Source organism: Geotrypetes seraphini, chromosome 10, assembly GCF_902459505.1.
Source record: "Geotrypetes seraphini chromosome 10, aGeoSer1.1, whole genome shotgun sequence".
Classification (NCBI taxonomy): domain Eukaryota; kingdom Metazoa; phylum Chordata; class Amphibia; order Gymnophiona; family Dermophiidae; genus Geotrypetes; species Geotrypetes seraphini.
In genome coordinates this window covers 58,331,278-58,344,522 of record NC_047093.1, presented here as the reverse complement: position 1 = coordinate 58,344,522, position 13,245 = coordinate 58,331,278, and the positions used below count along the sequence as shown (strand labels likewise).

Sequence of the window (13,245 nt, the reverse complement as noted above, 5' to 3'; positions counted from 1 at the left end):
AATGTTTAAATTTTTAAATAAATTTATGTAGTTGCCTACTGGTGCCTAACTTGATTTAGGTGTCAGTAAGCACGATTCTGTAAATGGTGCCTAAATTTGATTGTCATGCTGTAGGCACTGTTTCCATAGGCGCTTATCGATTTAGGCGCCGTTTATAAAATCAGGCCCTCTGTTTTTATTTAAATTTCTTAGGACTTTTGAAAGCACCTTGACCTTTGTACATATCATCTGATCCTGGGCACTTATTTGCCACGGGAGTATGAATATTCAGCTCTGACGTTGCCAGAGGCTTCTGTTCTAGACCTGCTTTCAGTAGCTTACAGGACAATGATGTGCCTAATATTCAATGGGAGATAGCTGGAAATCTCCCGCTGAATATCTGGTTTGCCAGATTGGGCAATGATTAGCTATGTCAACATAGCCAGTCACTATCACTATTCATCAGCTAGCCGGCTAAGGTGCATAGCAGGTTTATCTTCGGTTGCTAGGCCTCATCTGGCCAGCCAGTATCGGCTTGGTAGGCTAAGACCATGGCGGCGGCAAACTTTGTCCTGGAGATTCAGTCCGGTGGTCAGATATGGCTCTGGCACTGAATATCTGGAGTCACCCACGGACTGTGGGAGGTGGTCGAGTTGCTTCCCACCATCTCAACATTGGGCCCACTGTATTCAAAGGGCAGACAGATTTTTGCAGCTTTTTTAAAATTGTTATCTGTTAGATGTTTGTTGTTGTTTTTTGTTGATATTGATATAAATTATTTTTTTGTGGATGTTAATCCACCTAGTGTTCAGGTGGAATATAAATTTACAAAATAAATAAATATTTTCTTTTCCAGAAATGTTGAAAAAAATTCCAACCAGAAAGGGGCAAAATATGATAAATTATATAAACTTTAAAATTTCTGGCTTTTGATCATCAGAGTTTTCCTCATACTGTTAACTTTTGCTGAAAATGTGAAAGTGTTATATAATTTCTCTTTAAAACCTGTCTGAGATGAAGCACTTCACTGTTTTTATCTTGTCTTTCATCTGAAAGAAAACACTCTTAGAGAACTGTGCTTTGTAAGTTAATTAAATGTGTGTTGATTCTTGTCTGGTATCCTTTTAGCCTTCCTCCTCAGCTATATTTCATCAGAGAGGCATCTTACATAGGGCTGGATTCACTATGGACATCGATCGTGTCCCGACCACTTTGTGATCACTTAGCGACCCCGACCCGATTCACTAACCTTACTCCCGATCCGATCCACGCCCAATCCAATCTGCGCATGCAAATGAGGTGGAACGACATTCAAATATAGGCAGGCAGTGATTCACTAATAGAAATGAGGGACACCGACTGGGCTGGCCGATCAAACAATAAACGACTGCTGAGGACCAGTCGCTCAGGTCCTTTCCGACTGCCCTGCTCTCTACCACCAGGCTTTCTGTCCCAACTCTCCTCTTGCCGCCCTGGGATCTGAACTTTCCATAGCCCCTCTCCTTGCTTGGTTGTGCTTCACTTTCCCTGGCATTCCAACCCTGAAAATTGGCAACCCTGAAACTGTGCATTTTAATATTCTGAACCTCAAGACGAATGTTTATGGCCCTGGAATTGGGGAGGAAAGAGCTTTCCAGAGTGCCAATGCACTTGCGTGCCTTCCCTGCCTTTAAACACAGAGCTTGAAATTGTCCGTAAATCATCCACATTCCCAAGAACTGGCTATGACGCACAGAAGTGATGACATCTCTGTCTCTCTCTGCCCCGGCTCTCCTGCTCTTCCCCGCAGTGCGAGCCTAGGGTTTTAACCTGCGGGTTTAAAACGGGTTAAAACCACGGGCTCTCAAAGTTTTCCTTATCTTCAATTTTGCATATGGGGAAACTGAATGAGCCTCGCCTTTGCAGCTCGCAAGCGATTTTCAGTGCAGGTTCTCTTTTGTTCAGGGCAGCGCTGGTATCTTGTGCACTTTCAAGCCGAGCGCTTGTACTGAAGCTAGCAAGAGAGGGAGGATGGAGACAAGACGGAGGCTGGACAGGCTCTTGTTTGATCCTCCCTGTACCTTGCAAGTCTTGGCTGGGCCCCCCTTTTAGAAGCGGAGAAGAGATGCTCCAAGTATTGCGGGGTTTAAAAAAAAAGTTTCATGCTCTGAAAGCATGCGCAGACCATCTACAGGCAAAGAAGATGGTCTACGCATACGTCAGGATCGCTATCCAGCGATCTGTGTCGTCGGTAGGGAGATGCGTTCCTCCGATCACCCCCATTTGAATATGGACCCATAGTGAATTGGTCGGCCTGTCACAGATCACACATGGATCGGACACGATCAGGCAGGTTAGGCTGTAGTCTTTCCATGTTTCCACCTGTACCTCTGTTCCATATTGAAAAGCAAACACTGGTGCTGGGATTGCCGGAAGGCATGTCTTATTGCTTCAGGACTTCTGCAGCTGTACCCTTGCTAAGATTTGCAGACAAGCGCCTCTTCCTTCTCACAAGCTCGGCTGTAGAACTGCTCACTTCATCAGCGTCCAATCCGGTTCGGCTGCCAGCATTTGATGTAAATATATTTTGATGGAGATTGAAAAGTGAGTCCATATCCTGCCACAAAGACAGATACTGGTCTTTAGTTCCTTTCTGGCAGGATTCCCCTTTCCCTTGGGAGGTTTGCAGTAACATGTTAGCATTGGCCTGCCTCTCTGCTGAAATTCAGTTGTATAATAGCAAATGAAAGTGGAAGGGGATGTGGGAATTGAAGATAATTGATAAGGCCCTAATGGTACTTTGGATGCCTTTACAGAAAATTTTATGTTGGAAAGATTGCTTTGGTTTCCAGGCCTTACTGTACATGTATTTATAGGAACGCAGAAGAATGAGGGATGAGAATTCTGATCCCCTAATAATGTCTAAAATACTTGTAGAGAATAGAGAATGACACAGGGACAAGCTTGTCCCCATCCCCGCAGGAACTCAATTTCCCCATCCCCATGAGTTTTGTCACTGCCCTGTCCCATTCCTGTAAGCTCTGCCTTAACCACACAAGCCTCGAACCCTTATGATTTTTAAGTGTTTGAGGCTTGTGCAGATGAGGACGGAGCTTAGGCATTGGTGGAATGAGGCATTATGACATCACAATCTGAGCTCTAGAATGTTGCTACTTATGATTTTAAAGTGTTTGAGGCTTGTGCAGATGAGGACGGAGCTTAGGCATTGGTGGAATGAGGCATTATGACATCACAGTCTGAGCTCTAGAATGTTGCTACTTATGATTTTAAAATGTTTGAAGCTTGTGCAGATGAGGACGGAGCTTAGGCATTGGTGGAATGAGGCATTATGACATCACAATGTGAGCTCTAGAATGTTGCTACTTATGATTTTAAAATGTTTGAGGCTTGTGCAGATGAGGACGGAGCTTGCAGGAATGGGGCATGGACAGGAAAATAATTTGCGGGGACATTAATTTGCAGGGACATCAATTCCAGTTGTTCTTCAGAAAAATTTGTCCCCATGTCATTCTCTAGTAGAGAACAAACGCACAGCATGACTGGGAATTTAATGTCATGATGAATTGCTTTGTTTCCAGCAGTAAGGTTTACTCTTTCTCTAAAATTAATCTAATCAGTGATAGATTACATAGAAACAGAGACATTGATGGCAGATGAAGACCTTCAATCCCATGTCATTAGCACATTTTCCATAGCTCTCTTGCAATATACCCCACCACACCACCTTGTGACACTCTCCCTAGCACCCCTAGTTCACCCGGCTGCATCCCTGCCACTTCAGGGGAACCATTGAACAGGAAGCAATTTGTATGTCCCTATCTCCCTTGTGCCCTGGGTGGCCAAACAGTTGCACAGCCCTTGAGATGGCCCTAAGTATACCCATCCCAACCATAGTTGGTGTGCAGCTTCAGTGTCACCTTGTGTCACAGTTGCCATGGTGAGGGATTATTTGTATGTACCACTTACTCATATCTTTCTGGATTCCTGTACCATTCTTACCTTCAGTGCTGAGGCTCCCTCACGAATCTACCATCTTTTACATAAATGAGTTCTTCCTTAGCTCTCCAGCCTCCTAGAATGACCCTCTTATTCTAGATTGCATTTTCTACTGAAATATTTGTTTATCTCTTTGAGGTATTTGATATCTCTATCGTATCCTTCTCTCCTACATATTTCTATGGAGTGATTTACCACCAGTTTTCAGAGCTTAGAGTACTGCACTGAAGACCATATTTTTATGTCAAGCTTTCTAGTACGGAACAGTATTTGTTCAAGAAGGAGAAAATGAGACCTGAGGGCTGGAAGTTTTAGTTTGTTTAAAGCCCCATGTTTTTGTGTGGATGTCTTATGGTTTTAATGTAGACTTTGTGATTTTTTTTTTTTTTTTTTTTTTTTGTAAACTGCTTTGATGAGTGGCATAGCACTTGAGTTAAAGAAATATTTTGCTATAGGGAAAAAATTAAAAGAGGGCACAGGGTTGTTAATACTTTTGCAAGTTATTTATTGGTCCCTTCTTTTCCTTTACTCCCCACTGAATAAACAGGTAGATGTGGGCTAGTGGAATGCCTTTCTGGTGCCATTCTCTCCCAAGCTTGTTGCATGATAGTGAGATCTTGTCTGTCCTTCTAGGTGCAGAGCAGTGCATGCATTCTGCTTCACTCTCAAAGAATGCATTTGGAACTTCTCCATTAGAAAATGACATGGGGACAAATTTTTCTCTGTCCCCGCGGGAGCTCATTTTCCCATCCTGTCCCGGTGAGTTCTTTTCCTTTCCTTGCCCCATTCCTGCAAGCTCCGTCCTCATCTGCACAAGCCTCAAACACATTAAAATCATAAGTGTTCGAGGCTTCTGTGGTTAAGGCAGAGCTTACAGGAATGGGGCAGGGACAGAGACAAAACGCATGGAGACGGGAAGGGAAAATTGAGTTCCTGCGGGGACGGGGACAAATTTGTCCCCATGCCATTCTCTATTCTGCATAATCCACCTTTCCAGACTTGTTTGTAGCACAACACCGGAATGTTGTAGCATGATTTGAATCCTCTTGAAGCTTGGTTGCTAATTGTGATCTGACCTGGTAGCTCTTGGCTTGATAGGTGACATGGATTTGTTAAGAAGAATGTTTTACGCAATATTCGGAGTTAATCCTTGACTCAAAAGTCTGGGCTAATCTTGAAAGGACTGCTGTCATTTGCATGGGAAAGCTGAGAGGAACTGGTGAAAATTAAATCTAGTTTTGCTGATTTTCTGGCCTTCTGTATGATAGCAGAGAATGTAGCAGAATAGCGGAGTTGAGTTTATGGGGAATTATTCCTGTCTGGTTTTAATCATTTTGTTCTGCCACAGGAAGATGAGGTTTCAGCCTAATAACTGGAGCATTTTGAGGCACCCCTCTAAGTCACTCCTAAATCATGTCTTCCACGTGTTGGCACTGGGAGAAGTTCCTAAGGGACTGTGTCTAGCCCAGCTCCAGAGCATGCTGTCTCATGCAATGGAAGCCATCTAGTCCTGCAGTGTTCCTGCCATGTGTTACAGGGCAAGAATACCTGGATATCCTCCAAGTCATTCATGGTTTAGAAGGTTTTAATGGACAACTGGTAGACTGGACGAGGAAAGCACATGTCATATGTTCCATCTCTAAGCTTGAGTTAGGTCATATGGTCCATGCTGTTGACACAAATTGTGCAAATCCGGTGCTGGTGGAATGTGCCAGGCTAAGAACTGAAGCTGTACATACATCTAGGGAGAAATGAAAGTCTGGGTAGTGGTAGAGCAGAAAGAATGAACTGTGATGAACTCTTGGGCCCGTTGACGTTATCTGTGGTAGTAGAAAGGTTATGCGGTACTGTGAACATTTGTCTACCGGGATTTGAACTGTGGCCCTTATGTTATCATACACATGCCAACTAGTGGCTGTCAGATGGGAAGTCGAGGAGAAAGACTAAAGCTAGTTCTCCTCCTGATATCATTAGCCTTTGAGATAAACAATCAGAAGACAAACGGACTTCAGTCCCGTGGAGAGCATTATATGTTAGCTTGGGCACAAAGTTACACATGAGTATAACACTTTCTTTTAGCCACTGTGAGGAAAGTGGTTCTAGCTTGCATCCATATGGTGCTAGTTATGAATGGGCCACATCTGGTTGTGCTCAGAATATTAAGTCCTGCAACAGCTGGGATTTCCTCTACACTTATCTTGCCAGCACTGAAGACTAACTGTTTCCTCTTCTGAACCAGGCTATCATCTCAGTTTTTGCATTGACTAGGTGTTGTTAGAGTGACCTTGGTACTTAGATATAAAGTAGTGCACTTCTAACAGTTTTATGAAGAGCGCAGAGATTTATTTATTTTATTTATAGACCACTTATAGCCTAAGTGGTTTACATTCAGGTACTCGAGTATTTCTGGTGGGCTCACAAACTGACTAATGTATCTGAGGCAATGGAGTTTTAAGTGACTTGCCCAGGGTCACAAGGAGCAGTACTGGGTTTGAACCACAGAGTGCTAAAGCTGCAGCCCTAACCACTAGGCCACTCCTTCACTCCTAAGAAAAGTCAGACATCTGCAATATGAGAGTATGTTTCAAGTGAATCTCCGAGTTGGACTGTGACTACCGAAAGTGACATATATAGTTCCTGGGAATGTGAAGGACTCAAGATACTTGGGCAAATTTTTGCTTATTAAAAATCCTGCCGTCATCTGCTCCAACCCCTGCCAAATGACCACAGACCTGTAATACAACATGCGTGTCACCCCTAAAGGCAGCAGAAATGTCGAAGTCAGGAAGAGGTGAATGTGAGAGTGCTTATATAGGGGGTCCATGTATAAGTGTTCCCAGGAGCAGCATTTGTTCTGAGCTGGGGCAGAGTGGCAAGGGAAGGATGAATGCTATAAAATACTTGTGTACGCACACACAATTGCATTTCCCTTGGAAGAGCTGTAACACTCTCTTTTTACAAAAGTGTAGCTTGGTTTTTAGCGCCAACTCTCATAGGAATTCTACGAGCGTCGGAGCTGTTTCCGCTGCGACCAGCACTAAAAACTGCTACACTTTAGTAAAAGGGGGGATAAATTTGTGTGGGAGCATTTGCCTAATACTGTGATAATTCTGTGAGCTTTTTTTTTTTAATTTAAAGTGTGCACAAAATAGATACATTTTAAAAATTTTTTATAGATACCTTTTATGAAATTCCTACCCCCACTACACAAATTTAATTTGCAAATAAAATGTGATTTTTTTTCTGAAGATAATTTACATCTTTGGATGTGATTTTGAAGGAATAATCCATGGTGACTTCCAGTTTCTCCTCCCCCCTCCCCTTTTACGAAGCCTTGCGATCAAAAAAAAAAAACCTAACCCGGCTTCATCAAATGGGGGCTTTTAGTTATTAACAATTGCATTATTCCAAAGATAACCTAGATATTTGCTGTAATATTTTGGGTAAAATTTGGGAGGTTCACACTAAGACGCCAATGCCTTTGTAAATTAAATATTAACTCTTTCAGCACTGAATCCTTATGCAATAACTTCTCTTTACTCATAGAGAGGATGGTTGCAGTCACCCAAGAGCTGATTATTTATTTATTAGGGCATTTACTGCCTTTTTGAATAAATTCTCCCAAGGCAGAACACAGCAGGAATAAGCTGACTATAGGCAATGGACAATTACAGCAGAAATCATGTTCAGATAATACATATTCTGGAATAGTGTGCTGTTTACATATGAACCCAATACAGTTTAAAACAGTGGTTCCCAACCCTGTCCTGGAGGACTACCAGCCAGTCAGGTTTTCAGGATAACCCTAACGAATATGCATAGAGCAGATTTGCATGCCTGTCACCTCTATTATATGCAAATCTCATGCATATTCATTAGGGTTATCCCGAAAACCCGACTGGCTGGTGGTCTTCCAGGACAGGGTTGGGAAACATTGGTTTAAAACATCTTAATAAACAGCATAGGGATATGGAACATGTGAAGGGGCATTTTCAATATGACATCTAAATCCAAGTTTAGACTTTTTGCAGAACATGCACAAAAAAATCCAGTACAGTCGACTCCGCTTAAGTGCAAGCCCTTTGGACCGGTTCATCATGTGTGCTTAAACCAGGGATCTCAAAGTCCCTCCTTGAGGGCTGCAATCCAGTCGGGTTTTTCAGGATTTCCCCAATGAATATGCATTGAAAGCAGTGCATGCACATAGATCTCATGCATATTCATTGGGGAAATCCTGAAAACCTGACTGAATTGCGGCCCTCAAGGAGGGACTTTGAGACCCCTGGCTTAAATGGAATGTGCGCTTACTCGGAGTACCATGTGAAGAGAGTCGAGCACCGCCATTTTTCTCGCGAGATCAGCGGCTCGGGGACAGGATTCCGTGCTTGCATCGATCACTGCCATCACATATCTTAGGACGAGGGACCTATAATGACGTTTGAAGTTTGCGATTATCCCTTGTTTTTTGTTGCTTTCATATTCAACAGGCAGGCACCTTAAAGCCAACAGCTTCGCTACGTTTGAAAGCAGTGTACAGGTCTCTATCGCTTTAATTGGGAGACCATACTGTAGTTCAGGGGTCTGCAACCTTTAAGACATAAAGAGCCACTTGGACCCGTTTTCGAAAAGAAAAAAAAAACTTGGAGCCGCAAAACCATTATAAAACAAATCTAACACTGCATATATTGTTTCTTATCTTAATGCTATATACAGTATCACTAAATTGAAAATAAAATCATTTTTCCTACCTTTGCTATTTGGTGATTTCATGAGTCTCTGGTTGCACTTTCTTCTTCTGACTGTGCATCCAATCTTTCTTCCTTTCTTTCAGCCTCCTGTATGTTTCCTCTCCTCCAGACCTCATTCTCTCCCCCAACTTTTTCTTTCTGTCTCCCTGTTCCCCCTTCTTTCTGTCTCCGTGACGTCCCCCAAGCCACTCGGTTTGCTGCCACCGCAATCGGGGAACAGCCCCCAAGCCACCGCCGTCCCAAGCTTTCCCTGCAGAAGTGTTGCGCTGACCAGCATTCCGTTCCCTGACGTCAATTCTGACGTAGGAGAGGAAGTTCCGGGCCAACAAGGCATTTCTCCTCATTCCATCCAGCCTGAGCCCCATCTCTCCTTGATCCAGCATTTCCCTTCTGTGTCTGTCAGAATTACCATTCCACCTATTTTCCAGCATCACCCTTCTTTGTGTCCATCTCACCTATATCCCTATCTCACCACTTTTTCAGAATCTTCATTTGTCTCTGTCCTTATCTTTACGCCATGTTCACCATTTGCCCTTTCAATGTCTTTATCTCCCCCCACACACTTTTTCAGCATTACTTCTATGTCTCTATTTCACCTCCTCTTCATGTCCCCTCTGTATCTCTATCCTTATTCAGTAGGTCCTGCTTACCCTTTCTCTTCTTTGTGTCACTATCTCCATTTTCAGCTTTCCCCCCTTTTCCTTTGTTACTGCACCCTGTAGCTAGAATCTTTCCACCCTCCCTCCACTCCGGCCCAGCCCAGTATGAAATATTTCCTTTTGTTTCCCTCCCCTCTCTCTTTCTCTCTCTCTTCTCCTCCCTCACCCACGAGTCCTGCATCTGGCCCTCTCCCTTCTACCTGCACCTGGCAACACCCCCCCTGCTCCGCGGCTCTCTTCAGCAACTCGTCAGCAGCAGTGATCAAGACAAGCTGCCGACATCGAGGCCTTCCCTCTACGAGTCCCGCCTTTGTGGAAAAAGGAAGTTGAAACAAGCGGGACTCACAGAGGGTAGGCCCCGACGTCAGAAGCTTGTGTCGATCGCTGCTGCTGAGTTGCCGAAGAGAGCCGCGGAGCAGGGGATGTGGCCAGAAGCAGGTAGAAGGGAGAGGGAGATAGGAAGGCTGTAGATCTCCGGAGCATGACACCGACCCCGGCCAGGATGATTTCTTTTTCAGGTGTGCACCTTACAAGTCCAGCGTCGCGGCGGGAAATAGCCATGCTGAGCAGTGAGCTCAGCACTACACAGATGAAAGCCTTGCTTGCTGATTGGTCCGGCGGCATGGCGGGGCGGGGCCGCCGGACCAATCAGCAAGCAAGGCTTTCATCTGTGTATGTGCTGAGCTCACTGCTCAGCATGGCTATTTCCCGCCGCGACGCCGGACTTGTAAGCTGCATGCCTGCGTGACACACTACCGGAGCCGCAGCAAAGGTGGAAAAGAGCCGCATGCGGCTCTGGAGCCGCAGGTTGCCGACCCCCGCTGTAGTTCATCTGTGTGAGCAACTGCAGGAGGACCTGGAGTACACCACTCTCAGGGGACAGGTCCTTCCAATGTATGTACATGTATACTGTAATGACAACGTCTTAGTGGCGTCTAACATCAGCATGGTGGACATGTTCAGCCAAAAACAATGATTTTTGTCCACACGACGCCACAGTGCAGTTCTGAAAGTTTGAACACATGGTCAGGCATAGACTTCTGTTCCGAAACACATGGTTCATTTACGTGATTGCTTTTAACCGGAGTGAACTTACGTGAAAGAATAGAGGTGGGACCTATGACATCAGTGCGCATAAGCGGATTGTGTGCTTATCAGAATTGCAAATATCCGGAGTTTACATCCATTGGCTTTAATGTAAAAAAAAAACCAAAAACGGGACTATGGTGGTCAGGTGCGGATAACCGAAGCATGCGCTTAACCGACGTGCACTTAGATAGAGTCGACTGTACCAAACATGCCCATTTTCAAAACTGCAAAATGTCTTATTTTTTTTGAACATGGCTGTGTTTGTGCTCTGTGGGGGAAATTCTATAAAAGGCACCTAACTTACCCTCCCCCCCCCCTTTTTTTACTAAGCCGCAGTAGAGGTTTCTACTGCGGCTCAGGGCGATAAATGCTCTGATGCTGCTCCACTGCTCATAGGAATTCTATGAATGTGTCATTAGAATATTTAGAGCTTCGGGCTGTGGTAGAAACCTCTACCGTGGCTTAGTAAAATGGGCTTCAATTATGAGCTTTAACAAGCTCATAATTGAATTAATTGGGTGATAGTGCCTATCTTAGGCATGATTCTACAAAAAGATAGGCATTTATTGCATGGTGCCTAGCAGCGCCTAACTCCAAAGTAGGTGTGTTTAGGGGTGGAGAAGGACTTAGGTGCCGCTAGGCAGGATTCTCTAAAGGACTTAGGGGCCTGTTATGTAGGCCTTTAAAACCCTAGCCTACATTTTAAGTTAGGTGTGATTGAAAAGAGATAGGCCCCTACCTTTCTAGATGCCATTTACAAAATTTTCACCTTTGCATCTATCTTTTGGAACACTTGTAGAAAAAACACATCCTAAAAAAAAATAAAAATGCACAGAACAAGCCATTGGGATATAGGAGAGGCCAACATTTTTGGGTGGATTGGCCACACAGACATCCCAGCAGAACAGTGGGGCACTGTAGTGAACCTCAAATAAAATGTCCCAGGTACACATCTCACCATATCCCCTTTATATTGTACTAGTCATTAAGCCCGTTACATTAATGGGTGCTAGAATATATGTCTGTCTGTCTTTCTGTCTCTCTCCCTCCCACTGTCTCTCTCTCTCCCTGGCCCCCTTTCTCTGTCTTTCTGTCCCTCTCCCTGCCCCTGTGTCTTTCCTCCTTTCTTTCTGTCTCCCTCCTTCCTGCTGTCTGTCTGTCATTCTTTCCCTGCATTTCCCTCCCCCTCCACCAGGGCCGCCATCAGAAATTTCTGGGCCCCTTACTAAGCAATCCTATTGGGCCCCCCATGCACCCCTTCCCCCCCTTCCCCCCCTTCTTCCATGGGCCGAATACACACAAACTTTTCTCTGTCGCCGCACTCTTTGACCAAAAGATTTGTAAGCCTGCAACCACGTCAAGGTAGACTCTTTCAGCAGCTCCCCTCCCTCCCCCTTACCTTTGTGGCCAAGTCAAAATGATCTACCAACAATAAAATTTTAAAAACACAAAGCACGCTGTACGCAGAGAAAATGTTAATTATCATTTATATTCTGTGGGTTTTCAAAGAGGTCAAGGAAGATGACTTTATGCAATGTCACCTCAGTAACAACCATACAAAAATAGACAAATATTCCCCCTCCCTTTTTACTAAACCGCGATAGCGGTTTTTAGTGCAGGGACCTGCGCTGAATGCCCCACGCTGCTCTTGAAGCTCATAGGCTCCCTGCGCTAAAAAACGCTATTGCGGTTTAGTAAAAGGGGGCCATAGTGCAAAATATAGACAGCATATATAAATTCTCAAAATGGACACATTTTGATCACTAAATTGAAAATAAAATCATTTTCCTACCTTTGGTAATTTCATCAGTCTCTGGTTGCACTTTTTTCTTCTGACTGTGCATCCAATATTTCTTCCCTTCTTTCAGCCTCCTGTATACTTCCTCTCCTCCAGACCTCATTCCCTCCCTAAACTTTTTCTTTGTTTCACCCTGCCCCCTTCTTTCTTTTTTCTCTCTCTCCATACCCCTTTCATTCTGTATGTCTGTCTTTCTCTCTCTCTCCGTACCCCATTTTTCTTTGTTTCACCCAGCCCCCTTTCTTTTTTTTTTTTTTCTGGCTCCCTGCCCCCCCCTTTCTTTCTTTCTCCTTGCCCTCCCCTATGCCACCACCATTGGGAAAATGCTGCCACCGCCACTGGGGAAGAGGCTGCCACTGCCGCTATCGTGAACAGGCCGGCGCCGAGTTCGCCCTGCTTCTCTTCCCCGCGAGGCCGACCAACTCTCGCCACTCAACGTCAATTCTAACGTCGGAGAGGACGTTCTGGGCCAGCCAGGCAGCGATTTGCTGGCCCAGAACGTCCTCTCTGACGTCAGAATTGATGCGGGTGGCGAGAGTTGGTTGGCCCCACAGGGAAAAGCAGGGAGAACTTGGCACCGGCCTGTTCCCAATGGCAGCGGTGGCACTCAAGTGGCTAAAGAGACGCAGTTTGCCAGCCTAGGGAGAACACTGGCCAGCTGTGCACCCCCTTGGGGCGTAAACCCGGGGCAGACCGCCCCCACCCCCACCTTGGTATGCCACTGTCTGTACCTCACTCCCTCCGTATGACCAAAAATTCTCCTTTCTTCTATTCCCCGTGTACACAACCATCTCTTTCCCTCCCTTCCTCTCTCCCAAGTCCTTGCCTTCTGTGTTCAAAAACACATTCCCTCCCCCACCTCAGCATCTCTTTCCCTCCCTTCCTTCCTCTCTCCCAAGTCCATGCCTTCTGTGTCCAAAAATGCATTCCCTCCCCCACCTCTGCATCTATTTCCCTCCCTTCCTCTCTCCCAAGT

General features: G+C 45.0%; 1 protein-coding gene across 2 annotated transcripts in view; it reads left to right on the top strand.

The window, feature by feature from the left end:
• VAV2 (vav guanine nucleotide exchange factor 2) overlaps positions 1-13,245 on the top strand; it is a 337,587-nt gene that overhangs the window by 36,437 nt on the left and 287,905 nt on the right. The window lies entirely within an intron of this gene.